The following is a 17,312-nucleotide window of genomic DNA, read 5'->3' as shown; positions in this document are numbered from 1 at the left end:
TGTTACAGACAGTCACAGATTGTTGGTATATTGATTCAGGCACAGCAAGACATTTTAGCTGCAATGAGGAGTAGTTCACCTAGCTGAGTGTGATCCTATCAGAATCAAAGGAATTGGCAATCATATGTTAACATCAACAAAAGTTGGGACAGTGAAAGCTTGCTTGACAATTGGATCAAGAACAAAAGTCACAGAAATCCCAAATTTATTCTGTGTACCAAATATGGGAACAAATCTTATCACCATCAGTGTCTTAAAACAGAGAGGCCACAGTGTAGTTTTGCTAAAGAAAAACATGGCTCCTCCGGTGATGATGCTTCATTCCCTTTCCAAGAAAGATGCTAGTATTACTATTACTACTATGCATGCATGGCGCCATCTTATTACTGTGTATGAGTGACATAGTAGGAGATGGACATTTCCCCTTTATCTCTAAGAGACATACAACAATTATCCCACTATACCACATCTTCATCCATGAGACAGTCATCAGCTGGTGAGCTGTCTGAACCCCGCTCCACTTCATGCCATCAACCAGATGTACGCTTTGGCTCATATATTGCGTGTAAATCAGTCTCTGGTTCTAACCAGTGCCTCCTGAGCTATTTAATGTGAGTACAGCTGAGCCATCACTTATCAATAATAATAAACAATATATGCCCAATCCATTTACATTGTTTATTCAGAACAGCGCAGTGGCCTAATCACAACAGTCATCCCAACAGATGAGGTACTTGGACTGGCAAATGAGTCTGGCAATTGAACTGCTGATGAGGCAGCAGTCTGATCATACGAGCTGCCCAGACATTCAGTCCTCAGTGTGAAAACACTACATCCTAAGAACCTGCCCGAGTCAATGTGTGTATTCCAGAGCCTAATCAGAGCATTGTGGGCCATATTCAGAGATGGACACAGAAGATACAGCAGCTGTGTCTTTGGATATAGCTGCTGTGCGGAAATATGCTAGTGATACAGGAGGCATCTGAAAACCAGTGATGTGCGGTGGGGTGAGGCAGAGCCTTTCCTGTCATACTAACGTTTGTGCCAGAGTTTTGACTGTATAACGTATATGAAAAATACAAAGAATATGTTTGAAATATCTTCTTTGCATTATTCTAATGGAGTAAAAAGTCTATGGCAGGTGGGGCAGTGCCTCACCTGTGTATCCTTTCCACACATCTCTGATCAAAACTCACCAAATTTCCAGGAGTTTATACTGCTGCACCTGTGTATAATGCCCAGATGTACGCTTTGGCTCATATATTGCGTGTAAATCAGTCTCTGGTTCTAACCAGTGCCTCCTGAGCTATTTAGCTCACCGCACGTCCCTGCTGAAAACGCACCATCGGACATCAGTCAACTGGGTAAACCTCAGGTTACTGAGGACGTTCAAAGATGCAGCCACTGGCCTCGGATCGTCCAGAAAACGTGGCCAACATGCACCTGTGTTCTGTGACAGTCGCGCCCCTTACCCATCCGGGTCATTGCCATCCATACGCAATCCATCGGAGTGTCATGGATGGCAATGACCCGACACTACTGGACCCAGTAACGGAGGCTATGACTCCAATGTGTGACAGTCATGTCTGATGCTGTATTCTCATGTATATTGTATACCCGACAATTTGTTCGCGCTATTCACACCAATATATTTATTATTCTGCTTAACTGTACCCATGTAGTTATTATTATGCCTACTGTTTTCATGTGTATTATTTATGTCAGGCGGTATGGAATCTGTGGCGCCATACACGTAAACATTAATGATGATTATAGGTATCAGAATAGGTGGTTTGCCAGAATGACACTGTATGTGCTCCTTAATTTATTGCAAAAAAAATTGACAATATTCATTTTAAGTGAATTAATCTAATACACTGTTTAAAGAGATGATTTACAAGGCACCCGGCCACACCCTTGTGATTCACACAAAACTTGTCAGAGGTAAATGATGCTTAGGAGTTTGGCAGAAGACATAGACTTTGGCTGAGGTGGATTGAACAAATTCTCACAATACTTCAACACTTTTCATGTGGGGACAAAGTTTAGGAAGGAAGGTCAGTTACAGTTTACTTTACACCCACGCTCATGGCAGTGAGATTATCATTACTGTGCTTATCCGATGAGTTTTTATTTTGTAAATTGAGGGGTTGGATAGTGAAACAACAGGGTATTTATATTTTGGGTATAGTATGAGTTTCCGGCGGCCGGATCCCAACAACCGGTATACTGAATACCACCCTATATTTCTTCTGGCAGAATTGTCTAATTCTCATTTCTAACAATGATCATGTCTTTGGCAAAACATAACCACTGTTTTTCTCTTGTGGCATATAACTGTTCTTGATTTCTTTTAATAAATGATTGGAGTATTTAGATCATGGCAATTTCTACAATTAGATAAGCAATTAGATAAGCATGTGGCGTCATGTATAAGAATGTAGAAAAAGGCAGGGATTTTTTTCTGATGGTATTCAGTAGTATGAACTAACAGAACTTTTTTTGTTGTTTTTTGTGTAATTCCAAATATGTCCTGGAAACAGGAAACAATCATTAAAAGAATTAGTTGAATTTACATCTGCCTAATTATCCTAAGTTTTGAAGGTATAATCTACATACAGTATGTAGTGTTAGGTGAATAACGACATGTGCTAAATGAATACCAATATTTTTTTTGTAGAAAAAGAAGCAGCATTGCAGACCTATGTGGTAATTCAGACCTCATCGTAGCAGCAAATTTGTTATCAGTTGGGCAAAACCATGGGGGTCATTCCAACCCGATCGCACGCTGCACTTCTTCACAGCAGTGCGATCGGGTCGGAACTGCGCATGCGCGCGTGTAGTTGCCCGGCGACGGCTGTCACCGGGCAACGACGCCGGGAATGAGGATAGCAGTCGCAGCGGCGACGGCAAGAAGATTGACAGGAGGAAGGCGTGTCGGGGCATCAAATCCGGGACCTGCAACGCTGGATCCGTCACAAATGGTAAGTAGGTATAGGGCTGGTCCTTTTTACGTGAAACTTTTTTAGCACAGCAGGGTTGCACAAGCGTTCGCAGCCCTGCTATGCTAAAATACACTCCCCCATACCATAGGTGGCGTCAGGTTGATCGCACGAGCAGCAAAAAGTAGCTACGTGCGATCAACTCGGAATGACCCCCCCATGTGCACTGCAGGGTGGGGCAGATATAACATGTGCAGAGAGAGTTAGATTTGGGTGGGGTGTGTTCAAACTGAAATCTAAATGACAGTGTAAAAATAAAGCAGCCAGTATTTACCCTGCACAGAAACAATATAACCCATACAAATCTAACGCTCTCTGCAAATGTTATATCTGCCCCCCCTGCAGTGCACATGGCTTTGCCCAACTGCTAACAAATTTGCTGCTATGATGAGATCTGAATTACCCCCCTAAATAAGCTTCATCAGGAGTTGTGGTGCACTGGACTTCTTCTGAAGATAGCCCCATGTACAGTTTATAGTCTTGTTTATGTCGTATAGGGAAAAGCAATCCTATAAGAGTATTTGCATGAATTTACAAAGCAAAGAGATGCTCATATAATCACCATAATGTAGTTTGGACAATTAACACTCTTCACAAATCTTACAGAATAGCCCAGTTGAGTGTGAATGACCACAATGGAAGCTGAAGTGCCTAGCGCTGAATTACTATATATTGTGGACAAAAAGTAAATAATTTTTAGTAAGAGATTGAAAACTCCTTTTATGTTTTCTCATGAGGAATTAAAGCTCTAGGACTGGGATCTATCAAAAATCAATTTTTTTCATGGGGTTTGATGTATATTTTGCAAATGGTAAAAGGACAGATTAATAGTGAAGCAAATATGCCAATGACCATTTAATAAGTCATCTCATTACTAATCCACTCAGGAGCACAGTTTACAGCTTACCCAAGAAATGCCATGTATTTCAGCTCTAAATTAACTGTTTGGGGAAGTGTATTACATATACTGTGATATTTTTTGTTGTTGTTGTTGGTCTTGAAACCACAGCACATAAACTGCATAGAATGATCCAGCAGTTTGGTGGGTCACAGCGTAAGTCACTACCAATTTTCACCGATGTGTGACAGTTACAAAATTACTAAATTGTATGCGGCCCTGGCCCAAATTGTACGCGGTCTAGGGGAAGAAGCCATTATCAACAGGTTTATACCTTCTCCTTCCTTGTGTTAGACATATTTATCATCATATACTAATCAATCATACTATAGTACACTAAAAGGGTTATTCAGGTTGGATTGCAGGATCTGCAATCCTTTGTATCGCATGCTGAGGGCCACCCATCACAGGGCAAGGCCACCCAGAATGCTGAATGTCCTGCCCAGCGCCTGCGACCACAATTTAATTGCGGTCACAGTAACTGTGGACGACCCCCTTCCTCCGCAGCCCAGAAACGAAGACAAGTGGCCCGCCACCATTTTTTTCTCGGAGCAGCTGCATGTGACGTCACGCAGCTGCCCCAGAAACGCCACCGTCTCGCCCCCGTTTTCCTCGTCGCAGCCCGCCCTGCAAGTACATCTGTCTGTCAATCATGTAGAGGCGTTCACAGCCAATGCGATCGCATTGGCCAGGCCGCGCATGACGAGACCTGCGCATGTGCATCAGCTTGGGGAAAGGGGAAAATGACCTGAATAACCCCATATGTCCTAGTCAAGGGAATTACAGTTATACAAACAATGGGGGTAATTCCAAGTTGATCGCAGCAGGAAATTTTTTAGCAATTGGGCAAAACCATGTGCACTGCAGGGGGAGCAGATATAACATTTGCAGTGAGAGTTAGATTTGGGTGGGTTATTTTGTTTCTGTGCAGGGTAAATACTGGCTGCTTTATTTTTACACTGCAAATTAGATTGCAGATTGAACACACCACACCCAAATCTAACTCTCTCTGCACATGTTATATCTGCCTCCCCTGCAGTGTACATGGTTTTGCCCAACTGCTATCAAAATTCCTGCTGCGATCAACTTGGAATTACCCCCAATATGCATAATTTCCTTCCATCCACTTGCACACAGACTTTGCTCCAGTATATGTTTATACAGTACAAACCGCTATATACACATGATATAGCATAGGAACAATGATACTTATATCTGGAAGGCTTACACACAGATGTATCTTCATTAGAGATGTTTTATATATATTCTTGCTAAAAAAAAAATCTTCCATATCAAACTTCTGCATAATATAATAGTGTAGCACACGTTGTACAAAACATCATCTAGTTTCTGGTGTCCTAGGTTCCATACACATACAGTATCAATAGCTACTCATTCTTATATACTGCATCGATAACCTAACAATATATACATTTTATATAGGTATAAAAGCCCAGCACTGTTAGTGCTGGTTCAGCCAGGAGCAGGTCAAGATAAAGATAGTTAGTCTGTATAAACTGGAAACATTTATAAAGAACACAGTGCAATATTTTATATCATAAAAAAAGTTTGTTTCATTTGATTCTATCACACACAATGTACACATATATATAAAAAGAACAAACAAAATAAATTTGATAATATTGTTGCAACAGATAATAAAACTTCACAGCACTACTTGCACAGGTAATTAATCAAATAAAGTGGCTTGACTCCTGTGTTAGGACTGTGCACTTAAATTGGATCCAAATCCTGGGAGCAGTAGTTCACCTTATACATGATTACTGGCTTGGTGGTCAGTAGTAGGCATAGGCGTGCGCAGGACATTTTATTAGGGGGTGCACGATTAGAAGGGTGTGTTTAAGCACTGCCTATTGGGCATGTCTAGCGCCACCTATCAGGCGTGTCTACCACCACATATTGGCACTCAATGCAAACTAAATAATAAAGAGAATTGATGCACAGATATAGATAGATAGATAGATAGATAGATAGATAGAATCTGTTTAATATGTGTTAAATTTGTATATTTTATTACCATAGATTATATCCTAATCTCTCAAAATATATATTAATATTGAATTTGAACTTTTCCTCCTCCAACAAGAACGCTGTATTCTGTGGCGTTGGCACATGATGAGGAGAGAGAGCGTGGGTGGGAGCATGCATGCGGCATGACATCATCACGACACATCCCACAGGTTAGAGGAACTGGGAGTAGGATTACATCAGTGATGCTGCACCCATACAAATGAATGACAGCCAGACTGAGCGGAGGGGGTGGCGGGCGCTATGGGTGGGAGAACAGAAATGAGCACACTCGCGATCGCCGATACTGCAGCAGCAGCAGCCGTGTGTGAGGGGGTGACAGACATTAGGGGGTGCCTGTGCGCACCCCCCAGAGCCCCCCCCCCCCTCTGCGCACGCCTATGGTTGTAGGGACCCTTCCAATGGGCTTGTTTAGCACAGATGGCACAGTCCAATTTAAAGCTCTGGTCCTCCTCCACACTTTCGGCTCTTTCACTGCGGTGAGTTGCTCCTCTGAGCCATAATAGGTGTAAAGACCAAAGTCCAGTGTCACGGTTTTAAATGCCAAGCTCCTCCACCAACATGTCTCGCTGCATGTGTGTTGATAAAGTTGCGCACATGCAGCGAAACACCACCAATACCCACTTCCCAGCCCTTCAGATGAAAGTGTGACTTAGAAGTTCCGCAGCAACCACTTGCATTAAGTGCAACTAGGATGTTTCTTTGTTGTCATAGCATATCTGTATGTTGTTTCCATATTCCCATACGCTTCATGCAGCCAATTAACCCTTGGAAACATTTTACCCTTAATATGCATTCATGGGTAAAATCGGCAGCTAGTTATCCCTTTAATAGGATGTACTGTACTACTTCTCTTTTTCATGCTACACTAAAGGTGCATACACACTGGGCGTTTTTGCCCAGCGTGTAAGCAGTGATGATTGCTGACATCGCTGGGCTGAAAATCGCTCAGTGCACACACACTGAGAGATTTTCCCCTCTGCTCAGCGATGTCAGCAGGGGTGAGCAGCTTTCCACAGCAGGATGCTATGGAAAGCCGCTCACCCCGCCGTTCATCTACTGGTAATACCAGCAGATGAACAGCATCTGCCGACGATAAAGTGGGTCACGCATCAGCGCTCATCACTCATCGCCGGGCATACACACTGGGCGGTTTTGAGCTGAAAGCAGCTCAAAACACCAAAAGTGACCTGCTCTCAGCTCAAAATCGCCCAGTGTGTATGGGCCTTAAGAGGAAGAGGAGGGATTTTAATGCTGGGTATTATCTCACCTAATAATAAATAGTGTAACAAAACATTTTACACAAATAACATTTTTACAAGTTCCACATAGTTGCACTACATAATGAGCCTAATTCAGCAAGGATCGCAAAGCAGCAAAAATCGCAGAAAATGCGGAAAATCACAAAATCTGCACCATATACCACAAAAACTGACAAAAAAAAAATGCAAATTCTGAGACGAAGCAAAAACTGCATATGAAAAGTAGGCGTGTAGGGGGCGTACTAAAGGAATGGACTTGCAAAATCTACGAGCAGTGGCGTGTTGTGGGGTGTATGCTGATGTTCGGTGGGCGGTGCATACGCAATTTTTACAACTGATCGCACATTTATGGTGTGCAGTTTCTGAGTGACTACAGGTTTACTTTAAAATCTGCACAAGCTGACCTCAGTTGTAGACTATTGTATACTGCAATCATTGCTTCATTACACCCAGCTGAAGAAGCTCACACTGCTGAGCACAATTCACTTTATTCAGCTGTATTGGAACTTCTAAACATGTAAGGGAGCTTTAAACTCTGTAACATGTTTCTTTATAAAATATATGTTAGTAACCTAATTTTTTTTACACTTACTAACAATCGAGGTTTGACAACCACACTATTTTTTAAAAGCAAACGTTAATTAACATTTCCAAACATTTTGTTTTGTAGGATCTGCTTAATGTCTTTTAGCTTCCTAACAGGTTTTTAATGCTTTTTAAGCAACCAACACGTTTTTTTGTTGACAAAACATCCCCACATACTTTTTTTTTTCTTTATATATACAGGTATATATATATCGCTACACACGAACAGCAACACCATTTTTTTTTTTTGGCCCGGAAAGTAGGTAGTGCAATATTTGAGGTTAAAACACAGTTGTTTGTAAAAATTGCAAAAAATGCGTAAAATTGTAAATTTATACGCAAATAATGCGTAATTTTTTAGGTCTTCACAATATTTGCACATTTCACAAGCCCACCTTATTCTTGTAACATTAGTGTTGCTGTTTTTCCGTTTGGGCATGCTTTCGCAATTTTGCGAATGGTCGCAATTTTTGAAAATTTTTAATTTTTACAATCCTTACTGAATTGGCCCCTATATTCTTTTTCTGCCATCTCAGTTTTATACTGCTAAAAAAAGAAAAAAGGTTAATTTATTTCAACTGCAAGGCACATGCCTCACTCATTGGGGTAAATTTAGTATAGGTTTTAAAAATGAAAAGTGGTGATGTTGCCCATAGGAACCAACCAGATTCTATATATAATTTTACAGTATGCAATAGAGAAATGATAGACAGAATGCAGATACACTACGGGCAACACCACCAATTTTAATTCTTAGAATCTATAGTAAATTTACCCCATTGAGTGGTAATATTGCACTCTTTCAAAAAGCACTGGTGAACTCACTAATTGTCATTATAACGATCATAATGTTTAATATTTATCTTTATTGGGTGATTCTGCAACTCAGTGCTTTGCTATAAAGATATGCCTACCTACCAACTGGTGCTACTTCAAGATTTGGCTTGAAGTAGAGGACAAGAGCTGTTTTAAAAAAAAAAAAAATTCCCAGAGCAGCACACTGAAACCAAATGTATTATTATTTTTTTTCAAAACTATCCAAATGATGGAAAGCAAATAGTTTCAAACATACTAATGTTCTTTTATTTCAAACTACTTCTGATGCATATGAATTTCATTTTGCACAAGTGCACCTAGATTTCTGCTGAGCACATACTGTAGGTTTAAGGGTTAAGAGGGCCAAGACTGCAAAGCAGGCACACAATTTGTGATGCAAATGTATTATCATATCATGGAGGCATGATATAATTAGACTTCAGCGTTAAAATCGCCATGGCATAATTACTCCAAAATACTGCTTCCTGCTTTTTAAGAGCTGTACAGTAGTTTTTAATTACATCAAACAGAGCATATTGTTCTCATGGAAAACAATAAGGCTTTAGTTAAACTAAAAACTGATGCTCTCTAATTTAATTCCTTCCCCACCTGGAGCTAAGACAGCCTGTTCCAGCCCGTTTTTATATGCATTGGCTTTTTGGGATATGATTCTATTAAGACAGACATTCCCCGGGGACGCAAATGTGGCTGTTAACTCGCACAGGTAAATGGTAATACGGAGAAAATAATTATCTCTGCTAGAAAGTGTTCTAACTGAAGGACAAGCACTTGTGAATACTTTGCAGACTTCAGCTGGCTGTCTATGGAGTATATATACAGTATTTTCCATTGTGTATGTAAGTTTTGGACCTTTGTAACATGAAGCTGAAGATGTTCTCCATTAAGGAAGTTGTACATTTTATTCAGTACACTGCATATCAGATCAGATTGAAGCTCGTTGCCGAAGAGAGGGTCGTCTGATGGTTGAATCAGCTTTTCTTGTTGTCTACTTGTATATATATATAGGCTTACCATACTATCTCTTTAAACTGGGAGACTCATAAATTACAGAGATTCTGTGGATGGCTTACTTCAAGCCTAAATTTTAGCTTGTTTTAATCAACCACAGAACGTGTATATATACAGTGGTCGAAGTGGAAATTTTGAAGTGGGTGTATGGAAAGGGTGTGGTATTGAAAGTCGACAGTAACTAGGTCGACAATGTCTAGGTCGACCACTATTTGTCGACAGTAACTAGGTCGACATGTTCTAGGTCGACAGGTCAAAAGGTCGACATGAGTTTTTAATGTTATTTTGGTGTCGTTTTCTTCGTAGAGTGACCGGGAACCCCAATTAGTGCTTCGCTCGCCATGCTTCGGGCATGGTGCCTTCGCTCCGCTACCGCTTCGCTCGGCACAGATTACCGTTCCAATCGTAGTCCACGTGGATCGTTAAGTATGAAAAGGTTAAAAAAAAGAAAAAAATTGTGAAAAACTAATGTCGACCTTTTGACCTGTCGACCTAGAACATGTCGACCTAAAGACCCTGTCGACCTAGACACCCTGTCGACCTAGTTACTGTCGACCAATAGTGGTCGACCTAGACATTGTCGACCTAGTTACTGTCGACTTTCAGTTCGGATCCCGTATGGAAAAGTGAAGGCTGTAATTATGAGGTATGTGGCCACTCAAAAGGGGCATGTCCTTAAGTGTAGTGTAGCACACCATATACCCCTTATACACATTATGCACCACAATAGTAGGACCCCTTATACTATCTAGTTAGAGATGAGCGGGTTCGGTTCTCCGAGAACCAACCCCCCCCCCGAACTCACGTGTTTTACACGGGTCCGAGGCAGGCTCGGTTGTTCCCGCCTGACTCGGAAAACCTGAACGAGGCAAAATGTCATCATCCCGCTACCGGATTCTCGCGAGATTTGGATTCCATATAAAGAGCCACGCATCGCCGCCATTTTCACTCGTGCATTGTAGAGGGTACAGAGAGGACATGGCTATGTTCTCTCAGTGGCAAATCTCAATATCAGTGCTCAGTATCAGTGCTTATTGCTGCTCAGTAATACTAGTACAGTGTCTCTCTTGTGCTTCATCTTGCTGCTGTAGGGTGCTGTGTTAGTAGTGTCCTGTGACTGTGGATCGTTCATCATCATTCCAGTCACAGTGGTATCTGGGGGGTGACAATTCCAGAGTGCTTTTGTGCTGCTCCCTAATACTAGTACAGTGTCTTGTGCTGCATCTTGCTGCTGTAGGGTGCTGTGTTAGTAGTGTCCTGTGACTGTGTATCGTTCATCATCATCATTCCATTCACAGTGGGGTGACAATTCCAGAGTGCTTTTGTGCTGCTCAGTAATACTAGTACAGTGTGATAGAGTCAAATATTACCTTTGAACATAAGCTATATACTTATTATGGACTAAGTACGCAATTGGCGCACGGAGTACCGTAAGGGTACGCACTTAGCGTAGCAGACGCTTATCGTGGGTGCGACGCACGAGCGGCACGTACGCTCACTGACTGACACACTGTAAACCTTGTTAACAACGCACTGTAAGGGTATTCTTATACTGTAAACCTTAGTACTGTAATATTACCACAATGTAACACTTATTGACCTTGATAATATGAAAGCTGTTTGAGCGATTGAGACGCTCAGAAACCCTATTCAATAACTGGTGAAACACACAAGACCTGTTAAGGTTCCAACACCTTCGTAGAAGATACTTTAGTATAAAAAGGGGAAAAACAGTTACAGCTTATACACTACAGACCTAACATCAATATCTAAACAGAATAACAAGGAATAAATGTGGACAATAGCGAACGATCGCAAACAGAACAAACACAAAGAGAATAAAATGGCAAACACTTAAAGGATAACAAAATGAGAACGAATGGCGTACATAAAGAATAACAAAATGGCTACAGAGAAACTTACACACGTGGGAATGATTCACAAGCGCGTCCTGGACCAGCCCTCAGCCTTCAGTGTGAAAACCTTTGTAGAGAGAGTGAGTGCTGGTCCAGCAATGGTGGCCTTTATATACACAACATACAGTAACAATACAATGGTCCCTATAATCTTATAGTTCATTGGACACAGGAATGTGTCTCCGCATTATAACAAAAGGTCATAGGTGGGTTCGAACAGGTGGGCTGTGTCTGTTTCCAACTGCTCAGGTGGGAGGTATCCTCAGGATTCCCGCCGCATGGGTAATGAACAGCAAATACAGTAAATGTCTAGAAACTACTTTTAAACATAACTATATGCAGGAGCGAACAATCTCTTCCTAACCAACACCGAAATGTTACATTTAAAATACTCTACAGCTGGATACTAGACATCACCATTCTACCTTTGTCTGACCCTTCATATCATGCAAAGAGGAATTTCTCTGTCCAAGAACCGTTTACACTAAACATACTTTCTGACATTGTTAAGGGAAATACTATCTATAAAACACGCTGAGGTATATTTACTAAGGTCCCGATTTTGACCGAGATGCCGTTTTTTCATCAAAGTGTCATCTCGGTAATTTACTAAGCAAAAATCACGGCAGTGATGAGGGCATTCGTAATATTTTGGAAGTCCTAGGAAAAAATCACGAATCAATACGTCATCGGTCAAATACGCCTGCAATTTGCTAGAAATCGGGAATTTACTAAAAAGTGCAAAACACAAACACTGCCGACAATAGCCAAACACTGCCGTGCTAAAATACAAATCGTAAAAAAGTGCAAAAAAAAACCAGACCTGCTTTTTTATCCCGTGTTTGTATAGGCATGCACGGATCCATGAGATCCGTGCATGTTTTTCAGTGGGAGGGGGGGGGGGGGAAATGTTCTAAATTTTCTGAAAAAAAATTGCGTGGGGTCCCCCCTCCTAAGGCAAACCAGCCTCGGGCTCTTTGAGCCGATCCTGGTTGCAGAAATATGGGGGGAAAATGGACAGGGGTTCCCCCATATTTAAGCAACCAGCATCGGGCTCTGCGCCTGGTCCTGGTTCCAAAAATACAGGGAACAAAAAGAGTAGGGGTCCCCCGTATTTTTGAAACCAGCACCGGGCTCCACTAGCTGGACAGATAATGCCACAGCCGGGGGTCACTTTTATACAGTGCCTTGCGGCCGTGGCATCAAATATCCAACTAGTCACCCCTGGCCGGGGTACCCTGGGGGAGTGGGGACCCCTTCAATCAAGGGGTCCCCCCCCCAGCCACCCAAGGGCCAGGGGTGAAGCCCGAGGCTGCCCCCCCCATCCAATGGGCTGCGGATGGGGGACTGATAGCCTTTGTGATAAGTGTTTGATATTGTTTTTAGTAGCAGTACTACAAGGCCCAGCAAGCCTCCCCCGCAAGCTGGTACTTGGAGAACCACAAGTACCAGCATGTGGCGGAAAAATGGGCCCGCTGGTACCTGTAGTACTACTACTAAAAAAATACCACAATAAAGACATTACACACACACCTTGACAGTATAACTTTAATACATCCATCCACACCTCCATATACACATACTTACCTTATGTTCCCACGCAGGTCGGTCCTCTTCTCCAGTAGAATCCATGGTGTACCTGTTGAAAAAATTATACTCACATAATCCATGGTTGAAGGCTCCTCGGTAACTCCTTTTGTAATCCACGTACTTGAAAAAATAAAAAAACGGATACCCGACCACGAACTGAAAGGGGACCCATGTTTTCACATGGGCCCCCTTTCCCCGAATGCCAGAAACCCACTCTGACTGATGTCTAAGTGGGTTTCTTCAGCCAATCAGGGAGCGCCACGTTGTGGCACCCTCCTGATCGGCTGTGTGCTCCTGTACTGTCTGACAGGCGGCACACGGCAGTGTTACAATATAGCGCCTATGCGTTCCATTGTAACCAATGGTGGGAACTTTCAGGTCAGCGGTGAGGTCACTTTCGGTCAACCGCTGACCTGAAAGTTCCCACCATTGGTTACAATGGAGCGCATAGGCGCTACATTGTAACACTGCCGTGTGCCGCCTGTCATACAGTACAGGAGCACACAGCCGATCAGGAGGGTGCCACAACGTGGCGCTCCCTGATTGGCTGAAGAAACCCACTTAGACATCAGTCAGAGTGGGTTTCTGGCATTCGGGGAAAGGGGGCCCATGTGAAAACATGGGTCCCCTTTCAGTTCGTGGTCGGGTATTCGTTTTTTAATTTTTTCAAGTACGTGGATTACAAAAGGATTTACCGAGGAGCCGAAAACACTGGATTATGTGAGTATAATTTTTTCTACAGGTACACCATGGATTCTACTGGAGAAGAGGACCGACCTGCGTGGGAACATAAGGTAAGTATGTGTATATGGAGGTGTGGATGGATGTATTAAAGTTATACTGTCAAGGTGTGTGTGTAATGTCTTTATTGTGGTATTTTTTTAGTAGTAGTACTACAGGTACCAGCGGGCCCATTTTTCCGCCACATGCTAGTACTTGTGGTTCTCCAAGTACCAGCTTGCGGGGGAGGCTTGCTGGGCCTTGTAGTACTGCTACTAAAAACAATATCAAACACTTATCACAAAGGCTATCAGCCCCCCATCCGCAGCCCATTGGATGGGGGGGACAGCCTCGGGCTTCACCCCTGGCCCTTGGGTGGCTGGGGGGGACCCCTTGATTGAAGGGGTCCCCACTCCCCCAGGGTACCCCGGCCAGGGGTGACTAGTTGGATATTTGATGCCACGGCCGCAAGGCACTGTATAAAAGTGACCCCCGGCTGTGGCATTATCTGTCCAGCTAGTGGAGCCCGGTGCTGGTTTCAAAAATACGGGGGACCCCTACTCTTTTTGTCCCCCATATTTTTGGAACCAGGACCAGGCGCAGAGCCCGATGCTGGTTGCTTAAATATGGGGGAACCCCTGTCCATTTTTTCCCCATATTTCTGCAACCAGGATCGGCTCAAAGAGCCCGAGGCTGGTTTGCCTTAGGAGGGGGGACCCCACACAATTTTTTTTTAACATTTAAACTTTATTTATTTTTTTAACAAAGTGCACAATGAAGCCCAGCACGGATCTCTCAGATCCGGCCGAGATTCATTGTATTAAAGTCGGCAGTGTTTTACAAGTCACTCACGTAAAACACTGCCTAAAAAAAACGAATGACATCGACATCGGAAAACCCGAAAATGCAGAATACGGCAGCTTAGTAAATTAGTCGTAATCAATTCAAAAAGTTGCATATTTACACTTTCGATGTCATTCGTGATTGAACTTTGACCTCAAACGGGAAAACACGAATCTTAGTAAATTTACCCCGCTATGTGGGTAAAATATGTTATGATCGAGTCACCCGCTAGACGCTTACAAACTCTACCGTAAATGCGCATACACCACGCGTGATCGCCGGGGCGATCTTACGCAATTTGCGGATATGTGCACGCACGGCAGAGCTCATGCACGTGCAGCGGGCATGTGCATGAGGGGTTAGTACAAGGCATATGAATCAGGATATTTTTCGACTTTGACAGTCCACCCTTTGACAGTCAACAATAACTGCCATTTTCTAAACAATTCAAGCAGAAAAATATATATTACCATGAAATACCTCATTATGATTGGGAGTAGGGAGGAGAGGAGGAGGTGGGAAATGTATGACCTAGTGGGATAGTAAAAGCATGTGTGTATGAAATCCATGTCTGAGGGGTCATGTATCATCGTGCCGTACGTGTTTTAAACCAAGCTTCGAGGTATTGCGAAGTATACATTGAATCCTTCTCATCCCGTATTAAGGGTCTGTAAGTGGGCTAACAAACTCTACCGAGCTCTTTTCGGCTTTTAGTTCCAACAAATGGGGGTGCACATTAGTTGATGATACATGAAGCGGGAGAATATGTGAGTGCTAATATATGTGCCTATATTACCTGTCGACTATGTGTGTCACTACCTGAAGATAGTAGAGATGAAGATAAGAAACATGCGTTATAAATGCAGTCGTATGATTATGTATGTTGTCGTCTTTGGGTGTCTTGTTGACGTCTTGTCTGATGTCTTGTCTGATGTTTGTCTCTTTACTGTATCTTTGCTGTAAGTGGCAAGCAAAGCTCTTCAAGTGTCCATAAAAATTTACAGTCTCTAAAAGCTCATTAGGTGTCTGTGACACAGTTCATCAGTGGTCTGTATAAAGGGTCATCAAATTCTTCTTCCAGGTGGATGTCTTTGTACCTTGGAGGAAACCAAAGGAGAAACGGGTGAAAGAAACGGACTGAGGAATCACATTTTATCACAACATTGTCTCGATTGACGGGTCATAAATTAAACTAGTTGTTGTTACAATGCCCTCGCTCCTCAAACTCATCAATTTGGTTCTACGCTTGCAATTCATTAAAATCCGAACACATCTGAATATCAGACCAATCATTATGACAACTCCTAGGATACATAAGAGGAACTTCCCTACAGTAACGACAACATTTTGAGCCCATTCTCCTAAACCTGAGAACCAATTACGTGGGTTCAACCATGATACCCAGCCGGTTAGTTCATTACCCACAGAAGCAAGGGTAAGGTTGTGTCTCCTTCGGAACTCCTACTTCAATTGCAAGATATCGTCCATCTTTTGATCTATGACCTCTGTTGGGTCCTCAGTGCTGTTTGTGATATACGTACAACACTTCACTCCATACTGAGTTGCTAGGGTGACACAATACCCTCCTGCCACTGCTGTGAGGTAATTTAGAACCATCTTGTGCTGGATCAGTTCCGTTTTGTAAGCTTGCAATTCTCTCCCTGTATACCTGAAGGTGTCATCATACATCTCGGTGATATTGTCTATCAGGTTTGCTAGCGCGGTAATATACCTAAAATTTATAACTCCTCTGGCGGTACGGGTGATATCTAGCGCGAGTAGGAATTGAATCCCGGTGGATTCGTGGATCAAATCAGAGGCTGCATGCTCTGTCCTATCTATAAGGTGTCTCTTTACAATGTGTTCGTAGTGGGTGTGAGTGTAAGGAGCTTGAGCATTGCGGTGAACATCTTTCATCTTTTCATGGGTAATGGTCATTACTTCCGGTAACACTCTTCCAATGTAACACAATCCCTCTGAGTTTGGGGCAAGCCACTTATACGCCTACCTCCCACATATGAAATATGCATCATCGGGGAGGACATATGGGACAGAATATGACATCACCATATTACAAACCTTCCAGGTGAAAACTCCTATCCCTAACTCTCTCATCTGACTAGTACACGTATCAGGTTGTATGATATGCGCACAGTATCCTGGTGATACTTCTCCAACTCGTATGGGCCTACTTCCTAGAGTGTACCTATATTGGAAATATCTTCCACTGTTGGCTATTTGGCGTATAAGCTCTGAGTCGATGGGCATTCTATCGGCTCTGTGTGAGAATGTCATGGTTCGGTTGTTCCATGTCACTTCCCAATTTCCGGCTTTCGGGAATTGGAAATGTTAAAACATATTAGGGACTTATCTACATGGTATTGGTGGAGCTTCAAACTAGGAGGGAAAGAAATATTACATTTCTTGTCCACCGGTCTCCCACCCCTTAATTCAAGTACCTCATCTATCATTAAAGAGTATGGCACTAGTCCTGACTTTCTATGACCTTGAGGTACTTGTGAGCACACCCAGCATTCCGTTTGGTTTAAAACCTTACCCACTAATGAGTGATAGTCACTCAATGGATGACGGTCCATATTGA

At 42.7% G+C, this 17,312-nt stretch overlaps 1 long non-coding RNA gene across 1 annotated transcript in view; it reads left to right on the top strand.

The window, feature by feature from the left end:
* Positions 1–9,289: 9,289 nt before the first annotated feature.
* LOC134935583 (uncharacterized) overlaps positions 9,290–17,312 on the top strand; it is a 108,733-nt gene continuing 100,710 nt past the window's right edge. The window contains exon 1 of the long non-coding RNA XR_010180268.1: positions 9,290–9,336. This is a non-coding gene — a long non-coding RNA (uncharacterized LOC134935583). The remainder of the gene's footprint in view (positions 9,337–17,312) is intronic.

The sequence above is a fragment of the Pseudophryne corroboree genome, chromosome 6 (assembly GCF_028390025.1).
Source record: "Pseudophryne corroboree isolate aPseCor3 chromosome 6, aPseCor3.hap2, whole genome shotgun sequence".
Classification (NCBI taxonomy): Eukaryota; Metazoa; Chordata; class Amphibia; order Anura; family Myobatrachidae; genus Pseudophryne; species Pseudophryne corroboree.
The sequence above is the reverse complement of the archived record's forward strand: the minus strand, read 5'-3'. Positions and strand labels throughout refer to the sequence as shown.